Source organism: Corapipo altera, unplaced genomic scaffold (assembly GCF_003945725.1).
Source record: "Corapipo altera isolate COAL_440 unplaced genomic scaffold, ASM394572v1 141, whole genome shotgun sequence".
Classification (NCBI taxonomy): Eukaryota; Metazoa; Chordata; class Aves; order Passeriformes; family Pipridae; genus Corapipo; species Corapipo altera.
Window position 1 is genome coordinate 427,286 of NW_020884971.1, and position 12,707 is coordinate 439,992.

The following is a 12,707-nucleotide window of genomic DNA, read 5'->3' on the forward strand; positions in this document are numbered from 1 at the left end:
AGCCAAATTGGACTCCCAATCTTTCCGTTATCTCAGATACAGAACTGGCTAAAAATGGGGGAGGCAACACCTGAGTTTTTTCTTTTTTTTTTTTTTTTTAAGAAACAAAGCCAGTCTCCAAGCTTCTGAGTGGCACCTTGTGCATTGAAGATGGGTGAGCAGCAAGAATGAATCCACCCAGGAAAGGTCCTCCCAGAGCTTCCTGACACCCCTGCTTGCATTTAGTGAGTGATCTGCTGGCTCCAGGTTCAAAGGGCTTCAGTGAATTCTGAGAGAAGGGCACATGAAAAGGCAGAGTGCAAACTGAAAATAAGAAATGTATGGCCTGAGAAGACATTTGTTGTAAACAGAATGATTTTAGAGAAATGAGTGAGGAAGAAAGATCTTTGTTCCTTGGCAAGACACGTTTATGGAAAAGGGATGTATAGACTGGCAGTTTGTTTGCTAGAGAGTACCTAGACCTGGAAGGTCTGGATCTGGAAGAGAAGCGGGATAAGTCAGGTGCAGGATCAGCTCTGGCATCAGTAAATTGTCCTGACTTTGCTGCAGTTGGTTTTACACCAGTGATGTTCCTCATAATGTTTTAGCTGGGTAGATCCACTGAGGTAAAGCTGTTGGCATGAGCAGGGAAAGCCCAGCCTGTAGCAGACTTGGCTTATTCTCATCTGTGCACAGGAGAGCTCTGTGTGGGCAGGACAGGATCACAGCCCCACTCTGGCTCACAAAAATCCTCTGCTGGGAAATGCTGGCTGAGGGAATTCTGAGTCAAGTCTGTTGGACAGTCAAGCACCAAGGCCAAAAATCTCAGAGCTTGAAGGATTAACTGATTTCTCTCAATTTCTATTTAACCTTCTCTTACTGTGCATTTTCCAAAAACTTTCAAAAACAGATTTGCAGTTTGGAGGGTGCTGTCTGTGCTCCTACATGACTTACGTCTGATAAGGAATGGATTAGTTATAAACCCAATTTTTTTTTTGTTTTGGTTTTCGGGTTTTTTTAGTGTGTCTTGCTGGTGGTGGTTCAGGTTCAATTTCCTGTTCTCAAATAACCTTTTATTTGGCTTAGATCTTGGTTTACCTGTACCTAACACCTGTACAGCTTGGAATCAGCTCTCAATTGGGCTACTGTTAGCATTCAAGAAAACCTCAAACAGTATCTTTTCCTTAAAAAATTTGGAGGAGATGGGCTGATAGATTGTGCCTGGTTGTTCTGCGGTCTTTACCTGCAGCTTTTTGTGGATAGTGTTTGTTTAAATCTGTTTGGAGTCTGAAACATTTCTGTTTGTGGAAATTAATCCCATACCTGCTCTAATAAAACATGTGGCTCTATTTCTATGTACCTGTAGGGTCTGTACAAAAGTAAACAACTTCCACATAGGTCAAGAGAAACCAGGGCTAATTTTTATGCGTCATGTCAAAACTCCTACACAGTGAAGTCAGCCAGCCAGGAGGGGCTGCTTCTCTAGTTCATGTGCACAAGCTTTGATTCCTATTCTCATTTTTAATCAAACAATTTTTCTGTCAATCTATAGTAACCTGATTTTTATCTGAGTTTCTTCCTTGTGAATCTAATAATTGGGAAACAAATTAAATATATGTTTATGTTTTAATTACTGGGTTGGTCTTTCCATCGACTTTAAGGAAGTGCTAGATACTTGAGTGCTGGTGAAAACCAGTTTGAAACGGAGCAGATGCAGGATATGAAGCACTGAAATCCGTGTGTCCTGGTGCTGCTGAAGGGTTCTTACTCTTCTACTACAGTCACATAATGCTTTACTATAAACACTTTCCCTGAAGTGTCCCCAAAGTGGATTAGAGTCCTTTAAAGAAGAAGCAAATGGCATTGGTCAGTCTTCCCATGCATAAAACCTTTTACTTCACATACATATATGTTATTTTACTTCACATACAAATCTGTTAGTACAAAATACAGGAAGGGATAAAATGTGCTTAAGCACAACGCCCAGGACGAACCCAGCTGCTAAAATATGTTGAAGTTCAATTGTGATTAAACTATTAAACGAATTTTTGATGCTGTTTCATAACAAATAAATATATTATCATATATTATCAGGTTTTGGCATTCTCTGAGTTGTTGTCAACATGGACAGCATGGAGTTTTAAGGTCACAAACTACTCTGCTACAGCTCTTTACAGCGTCTGCTCTCCGGGAGCAGGTTTACGAGGGCTGAAGGACTCCTGAGGAGCAGGAGTGTTCTGGTGTTTAGTGGATGTGCTCAAACCCACAAGCAGAGTTTAGGTATTGGTACAGAACATTATTAGCTCATCATCCCTGTATCATAAAGATTCTCTGCTCTGTTGGTTTGGAGTGTTTTTTACTACCAGGAAGCCCGTAGTCCCCATGACTGGGATGACTTATTTGCTTTGCAGATGTTGCAGGGATGAAGCTCACAGTCATAGAATAGAATCATAGAATCATAGAATCATAGAATCGATTGGGTTGGAAAAGACCTCCGAGATCATCGAGTCCAACCCTTGGTCCAAATCCAGTCCATTTACTAGATCATGGCACTCAGTGCTATGTCCAATCTGCGTTTAAAAATCTCCAGGGATGGTGAATCCACCACCTCTCTGGGCAGCCCATTCCAATGCCTGATTACTCTCTCAGTAAAGAATTTTCTCCTGATATCCAAGTGACAGAAAATTTGTTCTTGGCCACATCTTTTGATGACAGTTGCCAAATGCTGTTGAAATCTGAGCTATTTTGGGGGCTTAACTTTGCATTAGATACAGCCCTGTTCTGAAGTGAGCTGATAAGATGGGTGGGATAACCCTGCATCACAGTCTGGAACTGCAGACATTTCCCCCCATGACTTCTTTGTCCAAAATAAAGAGCCTAGAGGAAAATATCTCCTGTCCAGATTAATTATTGATAAAGACAGATGCTGTAAACAGTGATGAAGTGCCAGTGTTGCAAACAGACAAAGAGCTTGTTCCCTCCCTTGATTCCTAAAGCCATTTTCAGGGATGATCCCGCAGTCAGGGGCACTCACTGCTCAGAAGGGCCTTGCTGACTTTGACAATGATCAGTCTAAGGGACATATTTACCTGGTTGTACATCCAGCTTTTTTCTCTCTTGCTCTGAGCCAATTTCCTTTTCTTTATCCCAAACTGTGGTGGCTCCAGTGGGAGAGACAGAGGTGCAGGTGACTCAGCACTGAGCTTCCCTCATCCCCAGCACCCCCCACACGCAGGTGATGTTTGATTTTTGGGGATTGGGGGGACAAGGGAATCCTTCAAAAATTATTTGCTCCTTCCAGTGCAGAAGTGGAATAGTTTGGGCATACTGGAGTTGTTTGTTGTCATTTAAAAGACTTCTCCAGCATCTCTGACCAGGAGCTTTGTTCCCTACCATGAACTGTGTGCCTCTTTCAGAATGGATCTGTTTTGGTACTGCCCTTGCTTAGCTCTGCTCTGCACAGAGATCAGCTGAAGCTGTCACTGGATATTTGAGAGTTAGGACAAGCTGAAACAAAATAAGGTACACTGTAAGAATAATGTAATGAAGAGCTCTCTGCACTTCCCCTTTGTTTCCAGATAAAACCTTACTATCAGAGAGGCCTCCTAGCACAGAGCTCCAGCTGAGTCACTCTCATTAAGAAGAAGTCACAATCCTTTGAGGAACCACATGCAATAAACAGGATTTTTTTAAAGGTGCAACGTAGCTGTGTTTACAGCAGATAAGATTTTTTTGACATCTTCCTTTAACGAAAGCTCAAGAGCAAAAGTATCTGTCTGGAACACAAGCATCATGCCCAGGTCACAGTAATTGGTATTTACTGCACTAACAGTAATCTGAAACAGAGAAACCATGTTCAGCTGGCTCAGTGTGCTCATTCCTTTGTCCAGGGTATTCTCCTGGGGAACTGAATGCATTAGTATTTCCTCTGAAAATTATTTTTCTGGCAGATAAAGAAAGCATGTACATATACATAAATCTCTTGTTTTCTGTCTGGGCAAGAGGCTAAAAAAACAGGGTGTGTCTGGATAGATTTTGTTTAGTGTTCAGTATTTTTCTCCCTTTTTAAAATGTCTAATTCAAATGTCAGTTCATTCTTCTCTGTTTCCTGCCCTTATTCAACTAGACTTCTAGACCAGCTTAATTAACTTTAGACCTTTTCTGCCCACCTCTACAGTTACGGTCCTTTCCTGGAACATTTCCATTGTTACAATGTCCATGCGTTGTGAGATGATGCAAATTATATTATTACTGCCCTAGTGAATTTACAATGAGCCTTTCAATAGTTTTACTTACAGTTTAGCTCTTGTCAGGAAAATCTCATCTGGAAATCAAACTAAAACTAGGGAAGCATATTGCCAGTTCGATGTGCTGATAAAGGGAAGCTGAGAGCCTGAAAATTTGAAAATTCAGGGAAGCTTAAAAAGATGAGGAAAGTTGTTGTAAGTTGTAAGACTTTTTTTGTCAGTGTGTATTTGTTTCCATGTGGAGTAATTGTGTTTTGCTCTGTTGCATGTGCTCTGGCTTAAGGAGATCATCAGGCTGATGAGTTTTACACCCCAGAGCAGAGGCCAGGAGGAACCTGTCCCCCCCAGGCTCGAGCTGCTGCCTGCCCTGGGAGTGATGCTCTGAGTCCCCTGATGTTTGGGCAGCTCTTGTTCCCAGCAGTGCTGCATGTGTAGCTTTGCTGCCTGAACCCCAAACACAGATGGAGATATTTTCTGGGCTGAGGTGGGGTTTTTTGTCTCTTTAGTGGCTGTATAGGTGGAACATTTATTTCTCCCACAGCTCACGTTTTAATCAAGGCCACTGAAAACCCCTTTCCTGTGTGAATGAACCCTTTCTCATCACGTAAAGAAGCCCAAGATTAATCCATACAAGGCAAGTGACACAGCTCACAATTTCACAGCAGGAAAATGAGACAATATATTCCACAGAGAAATGTGCCCCTTTCTTCCTGTTTGAAACTGAAGTCACCTCCAAGTGCAATCACTATTCAGTAATTCAGTACTCATTCCAATCCTGAACTTTTACCAAGGCTGCTGCTGGCAGATCTAGAGTACAAAGCAGATGTGTTTGTTAAATGGTGCTACAGAGATCTGTGAGAGCTCTCTCACTGTCACATTGACATTATTTTCTTTGCAAAATGAACCCATTACAAAAAGCATTCCAGCTCTTTGTGCTCTCTGCTTTCTGCCCTCACTTCTTAATTTCTGTGCTGGGTAAGTGTCTTTGACAGAGTGCATTGGTAGTTTGAACAATATTAAAATGTGTATGGTGTAGCAATATTTGTTTATGTTTAATGAGAGGTTAAACACCTAAATTAACAGTACTGAGCAAACAGACAATCTTAATTATACTACTAGTAGACTATATAAAATGTATACTATTTCATTGTAGGTTTCTAGATCAGGTGGTGAAAAGTCTGATTATTAGTAGTATTGATTGCTTGGCCTAATTCTAACATAGAATCATAGAATCTTTGAGGCTGGAAAAGACCTTTAAGATCATCAAGTCATGAGTAAACTGGTTGTCTTGCAGATAGATCATGTATATCTGAAAGATAATGACAGTAAAAGCCACTAAGATAATGCAAATCTCTTCTGAATTCAGGTCCAGGACTGGAGGTAGGGGGAGGGAGTATTCCACAAAACAAATGGAGATGGTGACCTAAAACTCTGTGCCAGTGGAGATTCTGCCAATGAAGTTGAACATCTCACAGGAACCATTCCCATCAATGGCAGGATTTCCTCTCATTTGCATGAGAGCAGCAGCAGGCCATTGGTCTGCTCAAGCAATGTGTTGTAAGGTAGAGGATTTCCAGAGCACAAATTCATACCAGATAGCATCATAAAAGGAAGGGGAAAAGGAAGACTGGTCCTACCAAAGGATTGCTTAAAAATGTGGACAAAGGCAGGAGAAGGAATTCAACTGTATCCTCCAGACACGTTGTGGAAGTGGAATTTCCCTTTGCACTGTCACACACAATAAGGCCCAGGGCCCCTGTGTGCTGCAGATAACCCACCTTGTGCCCCCTGAGCTTTGCCAGGTGTCAGGAGAACCATTCCAGATGTTGGCTTTGGGGAGAGAGGAGGATGCAAAGGATGCAGAGAAATGGTGACTTTAGTGGGGACAAAGCCAGGTGGGCTCCTCTGAGTTTGTGGAGAGTGACAGGAGGCTTTTTACAGGAATGTATAATAGAAATGGGGGCTCTTTCTCCTCAAGTTTTGGCTGGTGAAGTTGGACAGGAGCAGAAGGATCTTGATGACAACTAGACTGGGACAATAGAACTGACCTTTTTGGGTTTTGAAAATGAAGATTTAAAACAATTCTGGTTTTGCTCTACCTCTACCCGTGACAGTGCTCTGTACCCCCTCGCATTCAGACAGCAGTGTCAGGACACAAGAACGCTCTTTGCTCTCTGCTGCTCTTTGGGAAGGTACATGTGCCATTTCTGCAGTGTGTCCCAGGTAACCTCTAAAATACCAGTCATTTTTCACTGTAAGTTCTAGGCCTTCATAGAAAATACTTGAAAACACTTTCAGCTGCTAATCTTTTCTAAGAGTTTTGCTGTCTGTCTGACACAAAAATACTTATTGGTGTCCCTGCACCTGCTTGCCTCTGGTTTACTGGTTGTAAATATTTACTGGGATACTCTCAGAGTAGCAAAACTAAAGTGTAGACAGTGCAATGGATGGATCAGTTGTCCCTGTGCCCTTCTCCTGTCTTTGTGAGCCCTTGAAATCACAGCTCTTGAACTGCTCCGGGCCCTGTGAACCTCCATGGGGTTTATGTAGCACCCAGAAGGGCTGGGCCCCAAATCTTACTGCCTGCCCAAGGGATGTGTGTAGCAGCATGTGTATTAAACAGACTCATGGCACAAATAACATCCATTTCAGAAGTATGAGAAAACTTAAAATATTCAGCAAAACCTTCCATTCAATATATGGCTAGTTCCATTCTTGTTGGCAAATCTGAAATTCATATGACGGTGTGTGGAAATCAAATGGAAGGGCAAATTTGTATTCCTGCACTGAAGAATTGCAAACAGGTTCTTCCAAATTTTGTATTAATTTGTCCATATTTCATGGTCAGGCTCACTGCAGTGACCCTGAGATGAGCTCAGCTGGTGCTAATGACACCAAGGTTGTGGGTTTGACCCCTGTATGGGCCATTCCCTTCCAACTCAGAGTGTGATTCTGAGGGATTCTGGTTCAGTTTGGGAGGTGGGCAGCACGTGCAGTGAGGGTGTGTCGAGGGGCTCAGTGCGGGGGGCTCAGGGGCAGCTCAGGGTGGGCTCTGGGGGTGGGAGATGAGTGGAGCCCCAGGCAGGAGGCCACGAGCCTGTGTATAACAAAGGGCACAAGTACACGTGGCCCAGTCAGCTGAGGGAGCTGAGGGCTCCAGACTCTGGTGTGCTTGGACTGGGAGGGGAGAAAAGCTCAGGAATTGCTTTGTTTGGGAGGTGACAGCTTGGGCTGTTTCTGTGCTACTGCACTGGGCACAAATAGCTTTATGGAATGAGACATCTGAGGCTCTGCCATGGGAAAACCGGGGTGGAACTGGTGAGGAAACTGGTCTGACAGTGTGTGTGGGGTGTGGGGAGTCCAGCAGGACCTGTTGGCTCCTGGAGCCCCTGCTGTGAAGGGGGTCCTGTCCCAGCAGTGCCAGTCTGGGGGTGGCAGTGTGGCTGTCAGAGTGGCTCCGGGGTGCTGGACAGGGAAGTTTCCTTAACAGATGCACGTTGATTTTGCACATCCTTCTTCCCTGCATCAGTTGGTAGGATCCCTGGGTCTGCAGTGGGCTCTGTGCTTGGACAGGCTCTGGAGAAGGATGCCTGCAAGTTCCTTGGATGCTAAAGTGGTGGCTCCTGGCCATGACCTGACAGGAGAGTGTTCTCTGCTCTGTGTGTCTGCAGTGCTGATACACCTGCACAGGCCTTTGGGATGGAGTGGGGGCTGAACTGGGATCCATGGGGGGATCAACAAACTCTTATCACAGATCAAACAAGGATCCAGCTCTTGGCTTGCCAAGGTCTGTTCTCCAAGCTCAGACTCTGCTCAGCTCTTCACAAGCACATATGGGGAATTGTTCTAGTCACTGTGAGCTGGGCATCTCTGCCCTAGCAAACCTCCAGTTTACACAATAACCACTGTCTACTCTTCCTGGATAGAATGGAAACCAGACACATCAGGGCTAAACTTGGAGGGGTTTTTGGTTTCTAAACTCACAAGGATAACAGGGGGAAAGACATTTATTTTAAAAAAAAATACACCAAAATAATTTCACATCCAACAAATTTTCTCACAAAAACAAGGTACCTCTTATTTTGTTCTTGGCACTAACATTTGAAGCTCTGAATTAAACTTCTGGAACCTGAGCAAAACCCAGAAATATCATGAGATGCCTTATAGAAAGCTCAGCTGCTAGAATTAATCCTTTGTCTCAATTCTGTGAATCTCTGTTCTTTTAGAAAATATAAAATATTGCCTGGCCTGATTTAAACCTGTAGTTGTGTAGACACATACCCTGATAAGAAAAAATAATTTAAAAAAAGTTTTTCTGTTTTTCATTTGAAATATTAATTGAAGTAATTGATTTAAAGATGTGCAGCGAAGGCCTTTGTTCCACAAGTGCTGTAAATCAGAGCAGCTTCTAAACCATGCCCCAGGATTTTTGCCTGTATCCTGTTTTCAGTGCAGTTTCCCTCAGCAGAGGCAGGATGTGAAGCAAACCTGGCATCAGACCTGTTAACTCTGCTCTGCCCCAGCTGCCTCACACCTCCCATCCTGCAAGCTGCACGTTGCTGAGGGACAGGTATCCCTTTCATGGCACAGTGTCACCATTAGCATTACTTTTAAAATGTTTGAAAAACAGTTCTATGATCCTATGCTAAAGCAAAGCTTTGGGAAATACTTCTGTTGTAGCAGCCTAAAAAACAAAGCCAGGTTTGTGGGAAAAGCAGGAATGATTTGTTAATGGAGTTTATATTTTGCTTTCAAATGAATTTGTTTTGTTGTTTGTAATTTCACATTCTTCTCTATGGTATACTGTACTAATCTAAGGCTTTCATATGCTAAATTAATCCAGTGTCCTTTTCTCTTGTGGGTCACCCTTTATTTAAGGATAAAAAGTAACTCCTGGAGATGCTGCAGATAAATTGCAAGTCAGCATTTCTGTGGGCTGTTGTTACAAGGCACGAATTAACCTAAGATGAGAAGCTTTTGTAAATCACTGGAGCATCCTTGCTTTTGTCTAATATTTTATCCTACATGAACATCTGTAATACTGTGTGCTTTTACAAATGCTGATCTAATGATTTATAATCAGTGGAGGCAGGGACACATTGATTAACTATGCCTTTGTTAACTGTAGTAGCAGCCAACTTGGAAAGCCTTTGGTAGCTAAGAATGCAAGAGATTTTCTTGCAGAGATTCATCTTCCACATTTTTTTTCCTTGCATTTCTTTCCTACTTTTATCTTTATCACAGTGTGACAACCAGCACAGTGAGGTACTGTGCACACTGACAGTCCCACTATTACAGCATAGAGTTCTTACAGAAAAAAACACAATCAGTTCATCTCTTATGCATAAATGCTTCATCTCTGCAGGCTGTACAGGGAGCTTGTTAGTTCAGGGACCTGTTACAATAGCTTTAGGATAAGATAAAAGTCTTTTCAACCAACTTTTTGTATCAAGCCGCTGCTCATAAAATACCTCATCAGAAAAAGTAGGTCTTTTTGGACCACTGAGATCAAGAAACCTCTGAAATAAGAATTGCTGGTCTTTTAGAACAGGGTTTATAAAACCCGGCAGCCCAGGATTAGGGTGCTAAAGTACCTGGGCCACTTTAAACTTGTTTTTAGGAGACAAAATCACTGACCTGTTTATGTAAACTCCCCTCTAAGCCTTAAATAAATCTCTTGGCAGGAGCGATGTGCCAAAGTTGGTACGTGGTGGCTGTCACCTCTTGGCATTGGGCACAGTAAAGCCGTGGCACCTCAAAGACAGATACCAAGACAACCCCACTTTAATCACAGGATCACAGAATGTGCTGTGTTAGAAGGGACCCACAAAGACCATTGAGTCCAACTCCTGGCCCTGCACAGGCCCATCCCCAAGAGTCACCCCCTGTGCCCCAGAGGATCATCCAAACCCTCCTGGAGCTCTGGCAGCCTTGGGGCTGTGCCCACTGCCTGTGCCCAACCACCTACCTGATAATAAAACCTGTTACACCAAATCATAGCCCAGCACACACCTGCTCCCTCCAAACAGTTCTGGACCCGTAACTGTCCCCACCACAAGGGAAATCCTTTCCTAAAGGGTTTACAGGTGCAATTTGCAGGATCATTTCTGTCCCTTTTCCATTATGAATGCGCATTGACAACATAATCTAAATGTTCCTCCAAAACATCATGAAATGTCTCTTCTTTTAAACAATCTGGGAGTACTGTGTTATAGCCCAAGAAAGCCAGAGATTTTCCATTTGCAGTGTCAGTTGTAAACAACTCTGCTGTTGTCTGCACTTGGTGTGAGTGCCCTCAATGTGAGGCCCAAAGGGATCTGTGGTTGTATATAAAATTCAGAGCCTGTTTGCTGGTATTTCTTAAGCTATTTTACACATTAGAAGATAATTTTGGTGGAGGTAAAAAACCTTTGCAATGAACTTCACAGCTGAAGGACAGCAAATAACATTTATCTCTTACCTGAGTCAGAGTTGGCAGAGCTTCGGTTTGTCCTCAGATCAGGCAAACTCAAATCAACAGTATCCCAAAATGTTAAGCAGTACACAAAAAATGAAGATCAAATAGCAAAATCCACTTCTCTTTTCGTTAAGCAATACTGGGAGTGTTCAGCTCTCCAGTCTCCAAGGTTTTCCAGCTGGGAGTCAGCCTTTTCCCACCCTGCATCCCGGCATCCTGTTATTGTTCCAAGTTTTAGCAATACAGTGAGAAAAGGGAGTGGAGGAAAAGGAAACAAGATAAACTTAGCCTTATTATTGCTATATCTACTTCTTTGTTGGTGCTCTAATGAGGGAGCTGAATAAAAGGAAACTGGCTCTGAGAGAAAGACCAAAGTCGGTGTGTTATTTAGTATTGTTTTAGAAAGAGCTTTAGGAGTTGCAACTCTGAATGGTACTTTCAGGGTCTGATATTTGATCAGCACAAACTATGTGTGTTTTGCACAAACAGGATTTTCAAAGCAGTTTGGAGGATTTTTATACCTGGAAGCCAAAAAGGTAGAGCCCTTATATGAATGAGACTGAGTTCCTCTAAAGCTCTATCAGCGCTGAACGTAAAAATGAAATTTAACAGGATTTTTCACAGGTAAAGTGAAAACCCTGGGAACAAGACAGTGTAGGTGGGCCTTCCAGAAGGAGAAAATATTTGTAATATCTTGATTATGGTGAGTTTTAAGTCTGGAGAGCACTCAGGGCAGACAGAAGGGAAAGCTGCAGTGTTTGGGTTACATTTCTGAGGGTGACTGTGGGGCAGTGGCAATGGGGAAAGTTCACCAAGACACAGGTGTCAGTCTCCTGATGGACCAGTGGGCTTTTCTCCAACCTGTGCTGAGTGCCCAGACCCTCCTGTGGGACTGTGATGGATTCTTCAGAGCCTCCTGCCTGTTCCTGATCCCTGTCTGCCCGCTGAACTGAACACAAAGGTGTAGCTCTGGCATTGTGCAATACAAATGGAAGAGGAATTTTTTTACTAAATAATGCAGAAGAAAACTGAGAAGTGTGGGACTTAACTCAAAACTTACTTTTTTGAACGACTTATAGTAAGTGTAGGCAAATGTTCTATGTATCTTAAGTGTGATTTAATAATTTTAATTATTAAAATAAATTAAAGTTTTAATAATGTTCCACAGTTATATATTCTCTTGCTCCTATTTGTCATCACAGTCCAGCACAGGTGCTGGCATTGATTTCCCTTGTCTTGCCAGAAGGCTGAGGTTGGTCAGATTGTTTCACATTTCTAGCATGTACAGCAGCAAAGGTGAATGGCTTTTAAAAAAAAGTTACATTAATTATTCAAAAAAAAATTAAGCAAATAATGAGGTGATATTTTTCAAAGTCTTATGCAAAAAAGCCCAAGCAGAGTCCAGTCTCCTGACACAAAACCCAGCCGTTGCTGTGTCACTGCTGAGCAAGGGGCAGGGAGGATGCTGATAGGAGTTTTCCAGGGAAGCTCAGCTATCTGATCAGGATGCAGCTCCCTGATAATCTGGTGCCCGCAGCAGACAGCAGGCCCAGATATGATTTACCCTTGCAAATGTATTCACAACCGTCCCAAAGCCTTTGATGTCCCTGTCTGTGGGCCTGGGAGCTGCTCAGCTGCTCTAAACAAAGGACAAGGGAAGGGAGCTCATCATCTCCACTGCTCAGAAAGGAAAGAAGGAAACCCCAATGTTTCACAGAATTGTATTTCACATAATATTCTGACTGGAAAGGACCCACAAGGATCAGTCCAGCTCCTAAGGCAATGGCCTGTAGGGGGTTGGACCTACAACCTTGGTGCCATTAGCACCCTGCTCTAATCACTGAACTCATCTCACAGGCCAAGGTTATCCAGGTCTGTTTTATACCTGCTACATGAGCTCTGTATTACCTGATTTTTTTAATCTCTACTGAAAAGTTCAAAGAAACAAGTGAGAAAGTTTCTAAAGGCCTTTTCACATGCTCTTTTTCAGAGCTCAGTAGAATAACTGAAAACCATTTATAAGC

General features: G+C 42.9%; 1 protein-coding gene across 3 annotated transcripts in view; it reads right to left on the reverse strand.

Annotated features, from left to right (window-relative positions):
* Window positions 1-10,893, reverse strand: part of CDH5 (cadherin 5) — a 31,020-nt gene extending 20,127 nt beyond the window's left edge. For all 3 annotated transcript variants that reach the window (XM_027665162.1, XM_027665156.1, XM_027665158.1), the window contains exon 1: window positions 10,687-10,893. The gene's annotated coding sequence lies outside the window, so the exon portion shown is untranslated. The remainder of the gene's footprint in view (window positions 1-10,686) is intronic.
* Between the last annotated feature and the right edge of the window lie 1,814 nt (window positions 10,894-12,707).